Raw genomic sequence first — 13,567 nt, 5'->3', positions numbered from 1 at the left:
CCGATCCTGTTTAACATAGCGACCATGGACGCAATAACAACAGTAAATTCCAGTAATATATAAATATATGTTTACGCGGATGACATGGCGATTGCGTCATCACTTCATGCGGATCTGCAAGCAACCTTCAATAGATTAGTGGAATCAATCAATCAATCAATACTGATCTGCATTTAGGGCAGTCGCGCAGGTGGCAGATTCCCAGGTGAAACGACCTACAGCTGAATGCAAATAAGACAGCCGTTATGACATTCAGACGAGGGGGAAGAATTGCATCACATGACACTATTTATTATAAGAACGAAAGATTAACGACGGTCGCATACTTTAAATACCTCGGAATGACGCTGCAGTCTACAGTAGGGCTCTCTAAAGACTAGGTATGCTCGCCCGCCATTTTGGTTCATTCGTGCACTACGTTGGTAAGGCAGTTGACCGCCCCAGCCTTGTGTATCCCTCTTTTTTACTGTTTACCAAGCCTGAAAATAATTCTAAACTAACATAATGTAAAAGTGCTCATTCTTTGTATTACTCAAACGGTTACTGAACATAAATGTTACCATATTTCGTACATTAATGTGTAATTTTTACTCGAGACGGTGACTGTAAAAGCAAAGTCGTTGATACTCGTAATTTGCCTTTTAAAAACAAACTAGGCATATATTCTCACTGGAGAAATATTAGGAAAAATAGCTTACTAATAAATCGGTTTATTATTATTATATTATCGATAAGTAGAATAGGTTGTTCGTAACCAATGCGCCGCGGTACCGTCAAATGAAATGAGGGACACCGTGGTGTTGATATAGACTACTGTCATTCTTAAATCGTGGAATTTGACGTGATAATCGGTCAGTGTCGAAGATACATAAATTGTGATAGCAGATTTTGATACCATATGAACTCAGTCGGTATTTCATACTTGCGTGAAACTGATTCATCGAAGAAAAATAACGCTGAAACATGATGTATGAAGACAAACACACACAAGTAACTGGGATTTTTAAAGCTTATTTCTTTCTTCTAAAATTTAGTTCCTTTTCTTATTTACTTACTTAATCTATTTACCCTCCAGGGTTGGTTTTCCCCTCGGGCTCAGCGAGGGATCCCACCTCTACCGCCTCAAGGGCAGTGTCCTGGAGCTTCAGACTCTCGGTCGGGGGATACAACTGGGGAGGATGACCAGTACCTCCCCCAGGCAGCCTCACCTGCTATGCTGAACAGGGGCCTTGCGGGGGGGATGGGAAGATTGGAAGGGATAGACAAGGAGGAGGGAAGGAAGCGGCCGTAGCCGTAAGTTAGGTACCATCCCGGCATTTGCCTGGAGGAGAAGTGGGAAACCACGGAAAACCACTTCCAGGATGGCTGAGGTGGGAATCGAACCCACCTTTACCCAGTTGACCTCCTGAAGCTGAGTGGACCCCCTTCCAGCCCTCGTAGCACTTTTCAAATTTCGTGGCAGAGCCGGGAATCGAACCCGGACGTCCGGGGGTGGCAGCTAATCACACTAACCACTACACCGCAGAGGCGGACCCCTTTTCTTATTTACCAGTATTTAAAAAAAGACATTCTATGTGCAAAATAAAAATTTTTAGTGAATGTTATGCATCTCATCGGCTTATACAGTTGTAATTAACAGAGGATTTTAGTTTATTCAACCGAACATTCATGACATACATCATCATTATAGACTGTTATGCCTTTCAGCGTTCAGTCTGCAAGCCTCTGAGAATTTACTAAACGTCGCCACAATCCTCGATTTGCAACTAGTGCTGTGGCCTAAGTTAGTTCTATACCTCTTATCTTTGAATCGTTAGAAACCGAGTCTAACCATCGTCGTCTCCCCCTACTTCTCTTACCCCCCATAACAGAGTCCATTATTTTCCTAGGTAACCTATCCTCCTCCATTCGCCTCACATGACCCCACCACAGAAGCCGGTTTCTGCGCACAGCTTCATCCATCGAGTTCATTCCTAAATTAGTCTTTATCTCCTCATTCCGAGTACCCTCCTGCCATTGTTCCCACCTGTTTGTACCAGCAATCATTCTTGCCATCCTCATGTCTGTCACCTCCAACTTATGAACAAGATATCCTGAGTCCACCCAGCTTTCGCTCCCGTAAAGCAAAGTTGGTCTGAAAACAGACCGATGTAAAAATAGTTTCGTCTGGGAGCTGACTTCCTTCTTACAGAATACTGCTGATCGCAACTGCGAGCTCACTGCATTAGCTTTACTACACCTTGATTCAATCTCACTTACTAAATTACCATCCTGGGAGAACACACAACCTAAATACTTGAAATTATCGACCTGTTCTAGCTTTGTATCACCAATCTGACATTCAATTCTGTTGAATTTCTTACCTACTGACATCAATTTAGTCTTCAAGAGGCTAATTTTCATACCATACTCATTGCACCTATTTTCAAGTTCCCAGATATTAGACTGCAGGCTTTCGCCACAGTCTGCCAATAAGACCAAGTCGTCAGCATAGGCCAAACTGCTTACTACATTTCCAGCTAACTGAATCCCTCCCTGCCATTTTATACCTTTCAGCAGATGATCCACGTAAACTACGAACAGCAAAGGTGAAAGATTACAGCCTTGTCTAACTCCTGTAAGTACCCTGAACCAAGAACTCATTCTACCATCAATTCTCACTGAAGCCCAATTGTCAACATAAATGCCTTTGATTGATTTTAATAATCTACCTTTAATTCCATAGTCCCCCATTATGGCGAACATCTTTTCCCTCGGTACCCTGTCATATGCTTTCTCTAGATCTACGAAACATAAACACAACTGACTATTCCTCTCATAGCATTTTTCAATTACCTGGCGCATACTGAAAATCTGATCCTGACAGCCTCTCTGTGGTGTGAAACCACACTGGTTTTCATCCAACTTCCTCTCAACGACTGATCGCACCCTCCCTTCCAAGGTGCCAGTGAATACTTTGCCTGGTATACTAATCAATGAGATACCTTGATAGTTGTTGCAATCCTTCCTGTTTCCTTGCTTATAGATAGTTACAATTACTGCTTTTGTCCAATCTGAAGGTACCTTACCAACACTCCAAGCTAATTTTACTACTCTATGAAGCCATTTCATCCCTGCCTTCACACTATACTTCACCATTTTAGGTCTAATTTCATCTATTCCTGCTGCCTTATGACAATGGAGTTTATTTACTATCCTTTCCACTTCCTCAAGCATAATTTCACCAACCTCATTTTCATCCTCCCCATGAGCTTGGCTGTTTGCAACACCACCATGATGATTTCCTTTTACATTGAGAAGATGTTCAAAATATTCCCTCCACCTCTCCAGTGATTCCCTGGGGTCTATTATGAGTTCACCTGAATTACTCAAAACACTGTTCATTTCCTTTTTCCCTCCCTTCCTAAGATTCTTTATTACTGTCCAGAAAGGTTTCCCTGTTGCTTGACCTAGCCTTTCCAGGTTATTACCAAAATTTTCAAAAGACTTCTTTTTGGATTCAACAACTATTTGTTTTGCTCTGTTTCTTTCATCTACGTACCAATCCCTGTCTGCCTCGGCCCTTGTTTGGAGCCATTTCTGATAAGCCTTCTTTTTACGTTTACAGGCTGCTCTCACTTCATCATTCCACCAAGATGTTCGCCTTTTCCCATCTTTACACACAGTTGTTCCTAGGCATTCCCTTGCTGTTTCTACTACAGCATCCCTGTATGCCACCCATTCACTTTCTATATCCTGAACCTGCTTAGTGTCTACTGTTCGAAACTTCTCACTAATCATATCCATGTACTTCTGTCTAATTTCCTCGTCCTGGAGATTTTCTACCCTTATTCGTTTGCAGACAGATTTCACTTTCTCTACCCTAGGCCTAGAGATACTTAGTTCACTACAGATCAGATAGTGGTCTGTATCATCGAAAAATCCCCGAAAAACTCTTACATTCCTAACAGATTTCCTGAATTCAAAGTCTGTTAAGATATAGTCTATTATGGATCTGGTACCCCTAGCCTCCCATGTGTAGCGGTGAATAGCCTTATGCTTGAAGAATGTATTCGTAACAGCTAAACACATACTAGCACAGAAGTCCAGCAAACGCTTCCCATTCCCATTAGCTTCCATATCTTCCCCACATTTACCAATCACCCTTTCGTATCCTTCAGTTCTATTCCCAACTCTCGCATTGAAATCGCCCATTAGCACTATTCTATCCTTGCTGTTGACCCTGACCACGATGTCACTCAATGCTTCATAAAACTTGTCAACTTCATCCTCATCTGCACCCTCACATGGTAAATACACGGAGACAATTTTATTCCTGATTCCTCCCACTGACAAATCTACCCACATCATTCGCTCATTTACGTGCCTAACAGAAACTATGTTGCATGCAATGGTATTCCTGATAAAGAGCCCTGCCCCAGACTCTGGCCTTCGCTTTCTAACACCCGTCAAGTACACCATATAATCTCCTATCTCTTCCTCATTATCTCCCCTTACCCGAATATCACTTACTCCTAGCACGTCCAGATGCATCCTCTTCGCTGACTCAGCCAGTTCTATCTTCTTTCTTCCATAAGCCCCATTAATATTGATAGCTCCCCATCGAATTCCATTTCGTTCGCCAAGTTGTTTCCAAGGAGTCCCTCGCCTGTCAAATGGGAGTGGGACTCCATTACTCCCATAGGTCCGAGGCTTGCTTAAAGTGTTCTGAGCTCGGTAAATTCATGAAGCAGGATGCTGCCCTACTTGCACATAGTCCAAGTGAGGATCTCTCCTCTAACGGGTTATGGACCACCGGTGAATTGTATAGTCCCAGCCGCCTGAGCACAAGCAGGGCCACGACTCAGAATATGTCCGAGATGCCCACTCCCATTCCATAGCAACTGGTATCCCAATTCTCAGGACCACTTACTAGGCCACTCAGCCGTTGCCCATGGTTCACGAACTAGGACGTGACTACAGTAACCCACAAACATGAAACAAATATTATTATAAATTACATTCAGGAAGAAAACAGGAATAGAGTAACTACTTCTATAGCTGAATCTTCTCTCCCAGCCTGAATTATTGCACTGATAATCAATTACCAGTGACTTGTAAGGGGAGTGACTCACGAGCTGTGGAGAATATTGAATTTTTTTACTTAGGCAAAGTTAACAGTAGCTTTATATATTTATTTTTTTACAGAGATTTCTCTGGTTTGAGGAGAAGTATTATGATTTCTCAACACAACTCACCTTGTTGAATTTCAAAGGGTTGCAACATTGGTTAACTTGCTCAGCTAGCACATTTAAAAAAAAAATATGAAATTTAAGTAATATTTTACAAATTTACAGTCTCCTTTTATTACAGTATTTACAAAACAATAACATTCCTTGTTTACATTTTTCTCTTCTTTTCCGAAGCAGTCCCATACATTGTACCTCGTTTCCGTACATTCTTGTTAAAGTCCACAACAGCATAGGACCGAATTTTGAAGAAATGTCTAACAATTTTTTCTTTTAAATTACAACACATTGGAAAACATGTACTGGTACATTTATCACTCAGAATATTCTCTATTACAAGATTTGCACCATTTTGCATTATATAATGCTTATAGTCCCTATAGAAAACCTCACAGTGACAAATTAAATCCATAACTTCACAATTTGGTTTCTTTAGACCACCCAAATTTAAAAAATTTACTAACGTTTCAGAGCTCGAGTCAGAAAGCTCATAGTTCAAAAACTGTCTGCATGTACCACAGATCTTGGTTTTCAGTAATGCATTTGTCGTACTACCACCAATGTTGAACAAATTATTTCTATCATATGAAGTTAGTTTTGACAAATATTGTAACTGAGGAGTTTGGATGTTGAACTCTTGTTGGTGGACTATTGGAGCAGAACTGAATGTTGAATGATCCACAGTGACTGTATTAAGCGGAGTAGTAATGTCAGTGGGAGTTGGATGCAGATTTAAATCAGCAATTGAAGTAGAAGGTGTAGCAGAGGTAGTGGAGGCATAATGCAGATCAATAACAGAAGGAGAAATGGGTTCAACAATGTCAATGGGAGTGTGACACTGATCAACAGAAGTTGAAGTGATGTCTGAGGAAGTAGAATTAAATACTGTAGTTTCAGAAGAAAATGCAGTACTGTCAATAAAAGAGGGCATAGGTGGTATAGGAACTGAGGCAGAAAATGGTGCAGATGGAATATTTTGTGGTATATGATCAATTAAGAATGAATCGCTGTCACTGAAATAGGAAGATCTCTTTACATCTGAGATAAATTGGGAAACTGTTATAAGTTTCAATGCTTTGAGGCACTGTAGTGCAGAGGGACAAGAACCAGCTTTTCTCCTAACTTGTGAGAAAATATTTTCAACAGCATCTTGAGTAAACCTGTGCAGTAGCACAAATTTATATCCTTCATTTAGAAGTTGCTCTGAAATTGAACACAATGACAATGTTGACATAATCATTCCTGTATTCAGAGGTTTCCATCCATTACTTATTGAAATATTTTGAAAGATCTCTACAAATCGACTAAGGAATTGAAATTTTACATTTTTGTTTTTACCAGTCACACCTGCCTTTGCAACTTTCGAGGAACATATTGAAAACCACTGTGCAATTAACCGACAAAAGTATGCTGTAGTTAATGCTTCAGGGGACAACATTTTTAACGTTACAGCCAACTCTAGTGCTGCTGCTGTCTTTACTGAAAAGAAGCGAACAGCTGAGCCAACATTCATTTTACTAAAATGACTTGGCTCCACATCAGCTCTCTGCAAATGATGAAGTAATCTCAATTCCTTGTTCTTATTAATTTCCAAGTGCCACAGCTGTACAATACATTTTCCAGACACAAAGCTATTCGGAAGCCCTTCATTTCCTACAAGTGACTGAGGGAGATGAAGACCTGTATTTAAAACTGCACTTTTCAAGTTTTTAAGGAGATGGCAAACGTCTGGTACTACATAAATTTCATTATTATTAATACTGAACTTGACATTCCTTCGACTTTCATTTCGTGTCACCTCTACACCAAAAGCAGCCCACATAGCTCTGTTGTTACTACCCATATCTGAAGAGATAGAGATAACACGAAGACCACACAGCTCTGAAAAATGAATACATCTTTCAATAAGTTGTTTTTGTAAAACACCTTTGGTTGAAGGACCTGTTACTTCACATGCTATTACCTGTTTCCAAGCACTTTTTACGCCTCTGATTAGAACAAGTGTTATGTGGTTACCTAAAGACTCAGTATCACCAAGAGTAATGTTTCCACAAAATGAATACTCGTGCTTATTAAAATCAATTGACTTACTTATTTCCATTTCATCAATGGAGAGAGTACACACTCTGTCTAATACATCAAGAGCTTGCACTTTACATCTCAAAGGCTCGAGAAGGTCTTTAAAAATGCCAAACTCTATTCTTAAATGTCTAATTCGTTTAGTGAGTGTACTGTAGGAAGGGATAGGGTAATTTGTGCTACGTAAATAATTGTAGCCATGAATACCTAAACTGAACCTAAGCTTTAAACCATAAACAATGGATTCACTGCTCCATGGTGAAGGCGTGTGTTCTAAGGCTGAGATCTGTTCATCATTAAGAAATGTCTTCATTAATGCATTTTTCTTGTGAAGTTCACTTCTTAATGAGTTGATTTCTTCCTGCAACTCTGCTATTGTAGAACTAGTAGAAGATCCAAAGGCTTCACTATTTGATGAACAGCCTTCTTCATTCTGAAGCTGTTGTTCAGAAACATTCCCTTCTGAATGCTTATTTTCATCTTGTGAAGTCTTCTGGAAGAGAATATAAATGTTATTATAACAAGGAAGCACATAATGGATCTGAACTAAAAGTGATCTCACATATCCTCCTCCCACTAGGCATTCCTTTTGTCAGAATAATTAAAGACTGGCTCATTTTAGGCAATCAGAAAAATTATTCATTTATATTTATAATTATTTGTTAAACAATACATCTGTGCTAAAAATATTTAAAGTAATTTATCTGCTGCTTCTTCGTTTTCTGTACATTATCAATAGAATGATTGTTTTTTACTCTGTACTCTGAACAAAATTTATATTTTATGGTATTCTTTGTCAGTTTGGCAACCTCAGTCATTTGAGGAAGAATAAATATTATTACACATACCTTATACTGAGACTTTCTGGCAGATAAAAGTCTCCTGGGGGGATTTGGGACATTAAACAATGTAGGAATTGCATTGGGCTTCAGTTTTTTCCAACCATCTGCTCTCTTATGTTCCCACTGATTATCTTCAAAGTGTACCTAAAAGGGAAAACATTGCACATGAAGATAATGAATCTTGACTCCCAACTGAAAGAAGCTTGCCCTGCATTTCAAGTTGGCATCTCTCATACAAGATAGTACAAGTTTTTATATCTGTGGACTTACACATTATGAATCAATGTAAATAATGTTCACCTAGTTATTGTACCTACTAGTGCACCAGTACATCCACTATAAACAGATCTATCCAATATTTGATTTTAAGAGGGAAAGCAGAGAAATTCATTGTTTTCTGTATTTTTTAACCATGCTCTGCATTATCATGTTCACTCTGAACCTGGTAAAGAAAATTCACCTTTATGAATAAATTTATTACCATCATTGCTACAATTAATTGATGTGTCCACTACAATGAAAGATTAATTTGGACTCATTTGTAAACAATACTGGAACCTCAATTGAATCAGGTATGGTACTACAAAAGGTCATGAACCAACTTACAATGGCTTGTCCATCTCCCGACTTGTGTTCTTGTTCTGCAACATCATGAATTTCAATATTTTAAGCAGAAACATGGCAATAGACCTACCGTTCTATGTTCATATGACAATGTCATGAGTCCTAGAACTGTGGTCATTTCATATCAGACATTTCTGCTAGATAGATGAATACAACTAAGCAGGGAGAAACAGTGTTCCTCCTTCTCTGCTTAGAATAGGTACCATTCTATGATAGTTTTATAATAACTGATGCCCATCATTACAGAGATGAACCTTACAGTAAAACATTTTAAAATGCTCAAAATGTCTCCTTTTTGCAAATATATGCACATACCAGTACCTAAAATGGTACTCATATCTGTTGACATTATTGTTGAACTGGTACCTACAATTTTGTAACTGATTTGAAGTAGGTACCAGTTTTTCTTTCCTAGCCCTGATTAAAATTTGCAATCATGTTACACAGGTACCACAAAATCTTAAGTGTAGGCCTATTTATTAACAAAACAAAATCCTCAAACATTTACACCTTGCCTACCTCCACATCAAAACTATTAAGGGCTTATGATTATTGAGACAATATTTAAAATATCATAGTGGTAAGGTACACATAGACATTATTTTAAGGGAATATTGCTTAAACGGTAAGTAAAATTTCAAATCTTTACTTGGGTGGACAGAAGTATGACCTTTCTAAGTATGCTATTCATCAGCATATAGGCCTAATATACTTTTATTCTGAATTAGGCATATTACGAGGAAGTTTTAGTATTTTACGATCAGACATTATTCCCATGCAGACAGCCTTTCTACTAAATCTATGCGGCTATTATCGGTAGTCTGCCCTTTTTGATCAGACCAAAGCTGTATCAGAATTTCGATGCATAAGAAGTGATAATTGCTCGTACTGTGCATACTTAAAAAGAATACCGAAAACAGAGAGGCAAGCTATAGCGCTAAAAAAATAAATGACTCTCAGCATTAAAAAGGTACAGTACTTCTAACCCAATGTTTAATGTGAAATAACTTACCTCACAAAGCCTCGAAGTTGATGTTGGTTGCCACCTGTCACGTCTACAGTTTTGAAGCCAGATTGCTCTCCTAGAATTTTCAGAAGGGAATCTGAACAACCTGTATCCCGCACTAGAGACATTACTACAATTAGGTGCAGAACAACCTACCATAATGAAATAAATATACACACAAATGTAGCACTATTCTGTCCATGCACGTGGTGATTAAAGCGATACGTTCAATGTGATGAAGCGAGCGCTCGTAGGAGAAACTAGAGTTTGATCATCACATAGCACATTCGCATGTATGAACCAAAATGGCGGGTAAGCATACCCATCTTATAGAGCCTTAGTCTACAGGAAGCACATTCACACTTCACATCAAGGACAAAGTCGCAACTGCGATAATAGCGATGCACGACATCTTAACATAAGGAGCCTCTCAGAGGATACAGCGATGAAGCTATTGAGAGTGAAGATCTCGGCTATTGTGAGTTACGGATTACATTTAATATGGGACCATTTTTCTAAGAGCAATCTTCTGGAGTTGTAAAAGATCAAGGCAATTTATCTAAAAAGAGTACTCAGCGTATCTAAATTTACCCCCTCGCGGTTGGTATATGATCTGGTGAGAGAAAGGTTCTTTATAGAGGATCTTCGAGAATGGATGCTATTACATTCTACACCTGTGTATCAGAGTGCGTTAAAAGAACTACATGACAAGTAGAAAGAAATATGGAGCACATTTACATCACGACCTGCGACATATCATGACGCGATTCGCTGTGTATGGATTCCATCACACAATATGCGACAAGACAAGACATCACGACCCTACTAATGAGTGTATTTTGCAAATTGTGCAAGAAACAATGCGATCGTACCATCTTCGAGAGTGTATGGAAAGAACAACGTCGTCGACCTCATTTTGTAGTGAATGAGCAATGTACGGTATAGTATTTATTTCTTGGCCATTGGCTGCATTAAGATATATTATTAATCACCTGTCATTCAGAAAAGGGAAAAGATATTTCCTCTTCCTTCGGATGGTAAAATAATTCATTTATTATTATTATTATTATCATTATTATTATTATTATTATCTATATAATATATAAAATAACGTGTTCTGACTGATTGACTAACTGATTCATCACCGCGAAGCCAAAACTACTGGACATTAAGAAGTGAAATTTTGGGAATATATTTCAGCGTAGTTGCTCATTAAGAAAGGATTTTTGTATATTCCATCGCTAAGGTAGTGAAAAGGGGAGTGAGTTTTTAAAAGGAGTATATCTCAAAAGTTCAACAGTTTAAAGACGTAAAAAGTAGTATTTGGAATCCCTTTAAAAATAAAAAGCACGTATTTTCTTGTTTTCAGAAAATACACTTAAAGGGGACTAAAAATGAGTGGAAAAGGGTTTAATCCTTTTTATGAGGATGCCTATATCTCGAAAACTGAAGATATCATAGATGTGAAAATGGGTAAATAGAATCTCCTTGAAAAATATAAAACATGTATATTTTTATTTTCGGAATATCCAATTAAGGAGGGGATGAAAAGGGTAAAATAATTTTACGGTATCTCAAAAACTAAACATGTTACAGACCCAAAAATGGTATTTGGAATCTATTTCAAAAATAATAAAATGCTTATTTTTTTGTTTTCTGGAAATCCACATAAGGTGGCTAAAGTAGGCGAAATGGGGTGAATTTTTAAACTGAGGGTATCTAAACTTTTTAACATGTTACAGACGTAAAAACTGGTGTTAAGTATCTCCTTCCAAATTACGAAACACGTATATTTTGTTTTCGGAAAATCCACACAAGAGGAAGTGTGAAAAGGATTTAATAAGAGGTAAAATCCTTCTATCTCAAAAATTGAATAGGTTACAGATTTGAAAATTGGTATTTAGAAAATCATTCGAAAATAAATATACAAATAGATTTTTCGGAAAATCCACTTAATGGGTACAAAATGGACAGAAAAATGGGTTAAATTCTTTCCTATGATGATACTTATACATATCTCAAAAGCAGAAAGCATTACAGGCGTGAAAATTGGTGTATGGAATCTCCTTTTAATATACAGAAATAAGCTTATTTATTGCTTCAGAAAAATCAACTACATGGGTGAAAACTACTGATAAATGAGGGAGAAAGTGTTGAATCCTTTTCGTAAGGATGCATATATCTCAAAAGCTGAGATGTTACATATGTAAAAATTGGTATTTGGAATCTACTTTGAAAATAATGAAACATCTATTTTTTAATTTTCGTGAAAACACTTAACATGTTATGGACGTAAAAAAATTGTATTTTGAATCTCCTTTAAATACAAAGAAACACGTATATTTGGTTGTCGGTAAATCCGTACAAGAGGAGGGGTGAAAAGGATTGAAAAAGAGGTAAAATACTTTAATTGGGAAACTTATATCTCAAAAACAGAGTACGTTACAGACGTGAAAAGTGGTATTTTGAAATTCCTTCAAAAATGAAGGTACACATAATTTTTGTTTTCGGAAAATACATTTAATGGGAGTGAAAAGGACCGAAAAACTGGTGAAGTTCCCAAAAACTAAGGATGTTACAGACGAATAATTGGTATTTGGAATCTTCTTTAAAAGTAAGGAAAGACGTATCATTTTTGTTTTCGAGAAATCCACTTAAATCAAACCAAATCCAAACCCAATGCCGCAACAGCCCCGAAGGACCTAGGCCTACCGAGTGACCGCTGCTCAGCCCGAAGGCCTGCAGATTACGAGGTGTCGAGTGGTCATCAAGACGAATCCTCACGGCCGTTATTCTTGGTTCCCTACACCGAGCCGTCCATCTCACCGTCAGATAGCTCCTCAACTGTAATCACGTAGGCTGACTGGACCTCGAACCAGGCCTCAGATCCAGCTAAAAATATTTGACCTGGCCGAGAATCGAACACGCGGCCTCCGGGTAAGAGGCAGGCACGCTACCCCTCCACCGCGGGGCCAACAAAGTCCATATAACGGTTTAAAATAAGTGAAATTGGTTGAATTTTTAATCTAAGGATATCCAAACAATTTAACATGTTAAGGACGTTAAAAGTGGTACTTTGAATCTCCTTTAAAAATAGAGAAACACGTATATTTTGTATTCGGAAAATTCACACAAGAGAAGGGGGTAAAGAGGATTGAAAAAGAGGTCAAGCAAATATTAAATTGGGAATCTCAAAAACTGAATACGTTACAGACGTGAAAATTGGTATTTGGAAACTTCTTCAAAAATAAAGAAACACGGATTTTTGCTTTCGGAAAATCTATTTAATGGGGGTGAGAAGGACCGGAAACGGGTTTAATTCTTTTTTGTGAGGATACTTATACATACCTCAATAACTGAAGACATTGCAGGCGTGAAAATTGGTATATGGAATCTCCTTTTAATATACAGAAACAAACATACTTTGCTTCAGAAAATTCCACTTACTGGGTGAAAAGAACAGATAAATGATGGAAAAAGGGTCGAATCTTTATATAAGGGGACTTATATCTCGAAAAGTTACAGACGTGAAAATGGGTACATGGAACCTCCTTTAAAAATAAAGAAACACGTGTACATTTTATCCGGAAAATCCACTTAAGGAATATACATAGAGTAGTCCGCCTGTGTGGTGTAGTGGTTAGCGTGATTAGTTGCCACCCCTGAAGGCCCAGGTTCGATTCCCGGCTCTGCCACGAAATTTGAAATGTGGTACGAGTACAGGAAAGGTGTCTACTCAGTCTCGGTAGGTAAATGAGTAGAGCGGTTTCGATTCCCACCTCATCCAT

The sequence above is a fragment of the Anabrus simplex genome, chromosome 5 (genome assembly GCF_040414725.1).
Source record: "Anabrus simplex isolate iqAnaSimp1 chromosome 5, ASM4041472v1, whole genome shotgun sequence".
NCBI lineage: Eukaryota > Metazoa > Arthropoda > Insecta > Orthoptera > Tettigoniidae > Anabrus > Anabrus simplex.
The sequence above is the reverse complement of the archived record's forward strand: the minus strand, read 5'-3'. Positions refer to the sequence as shown.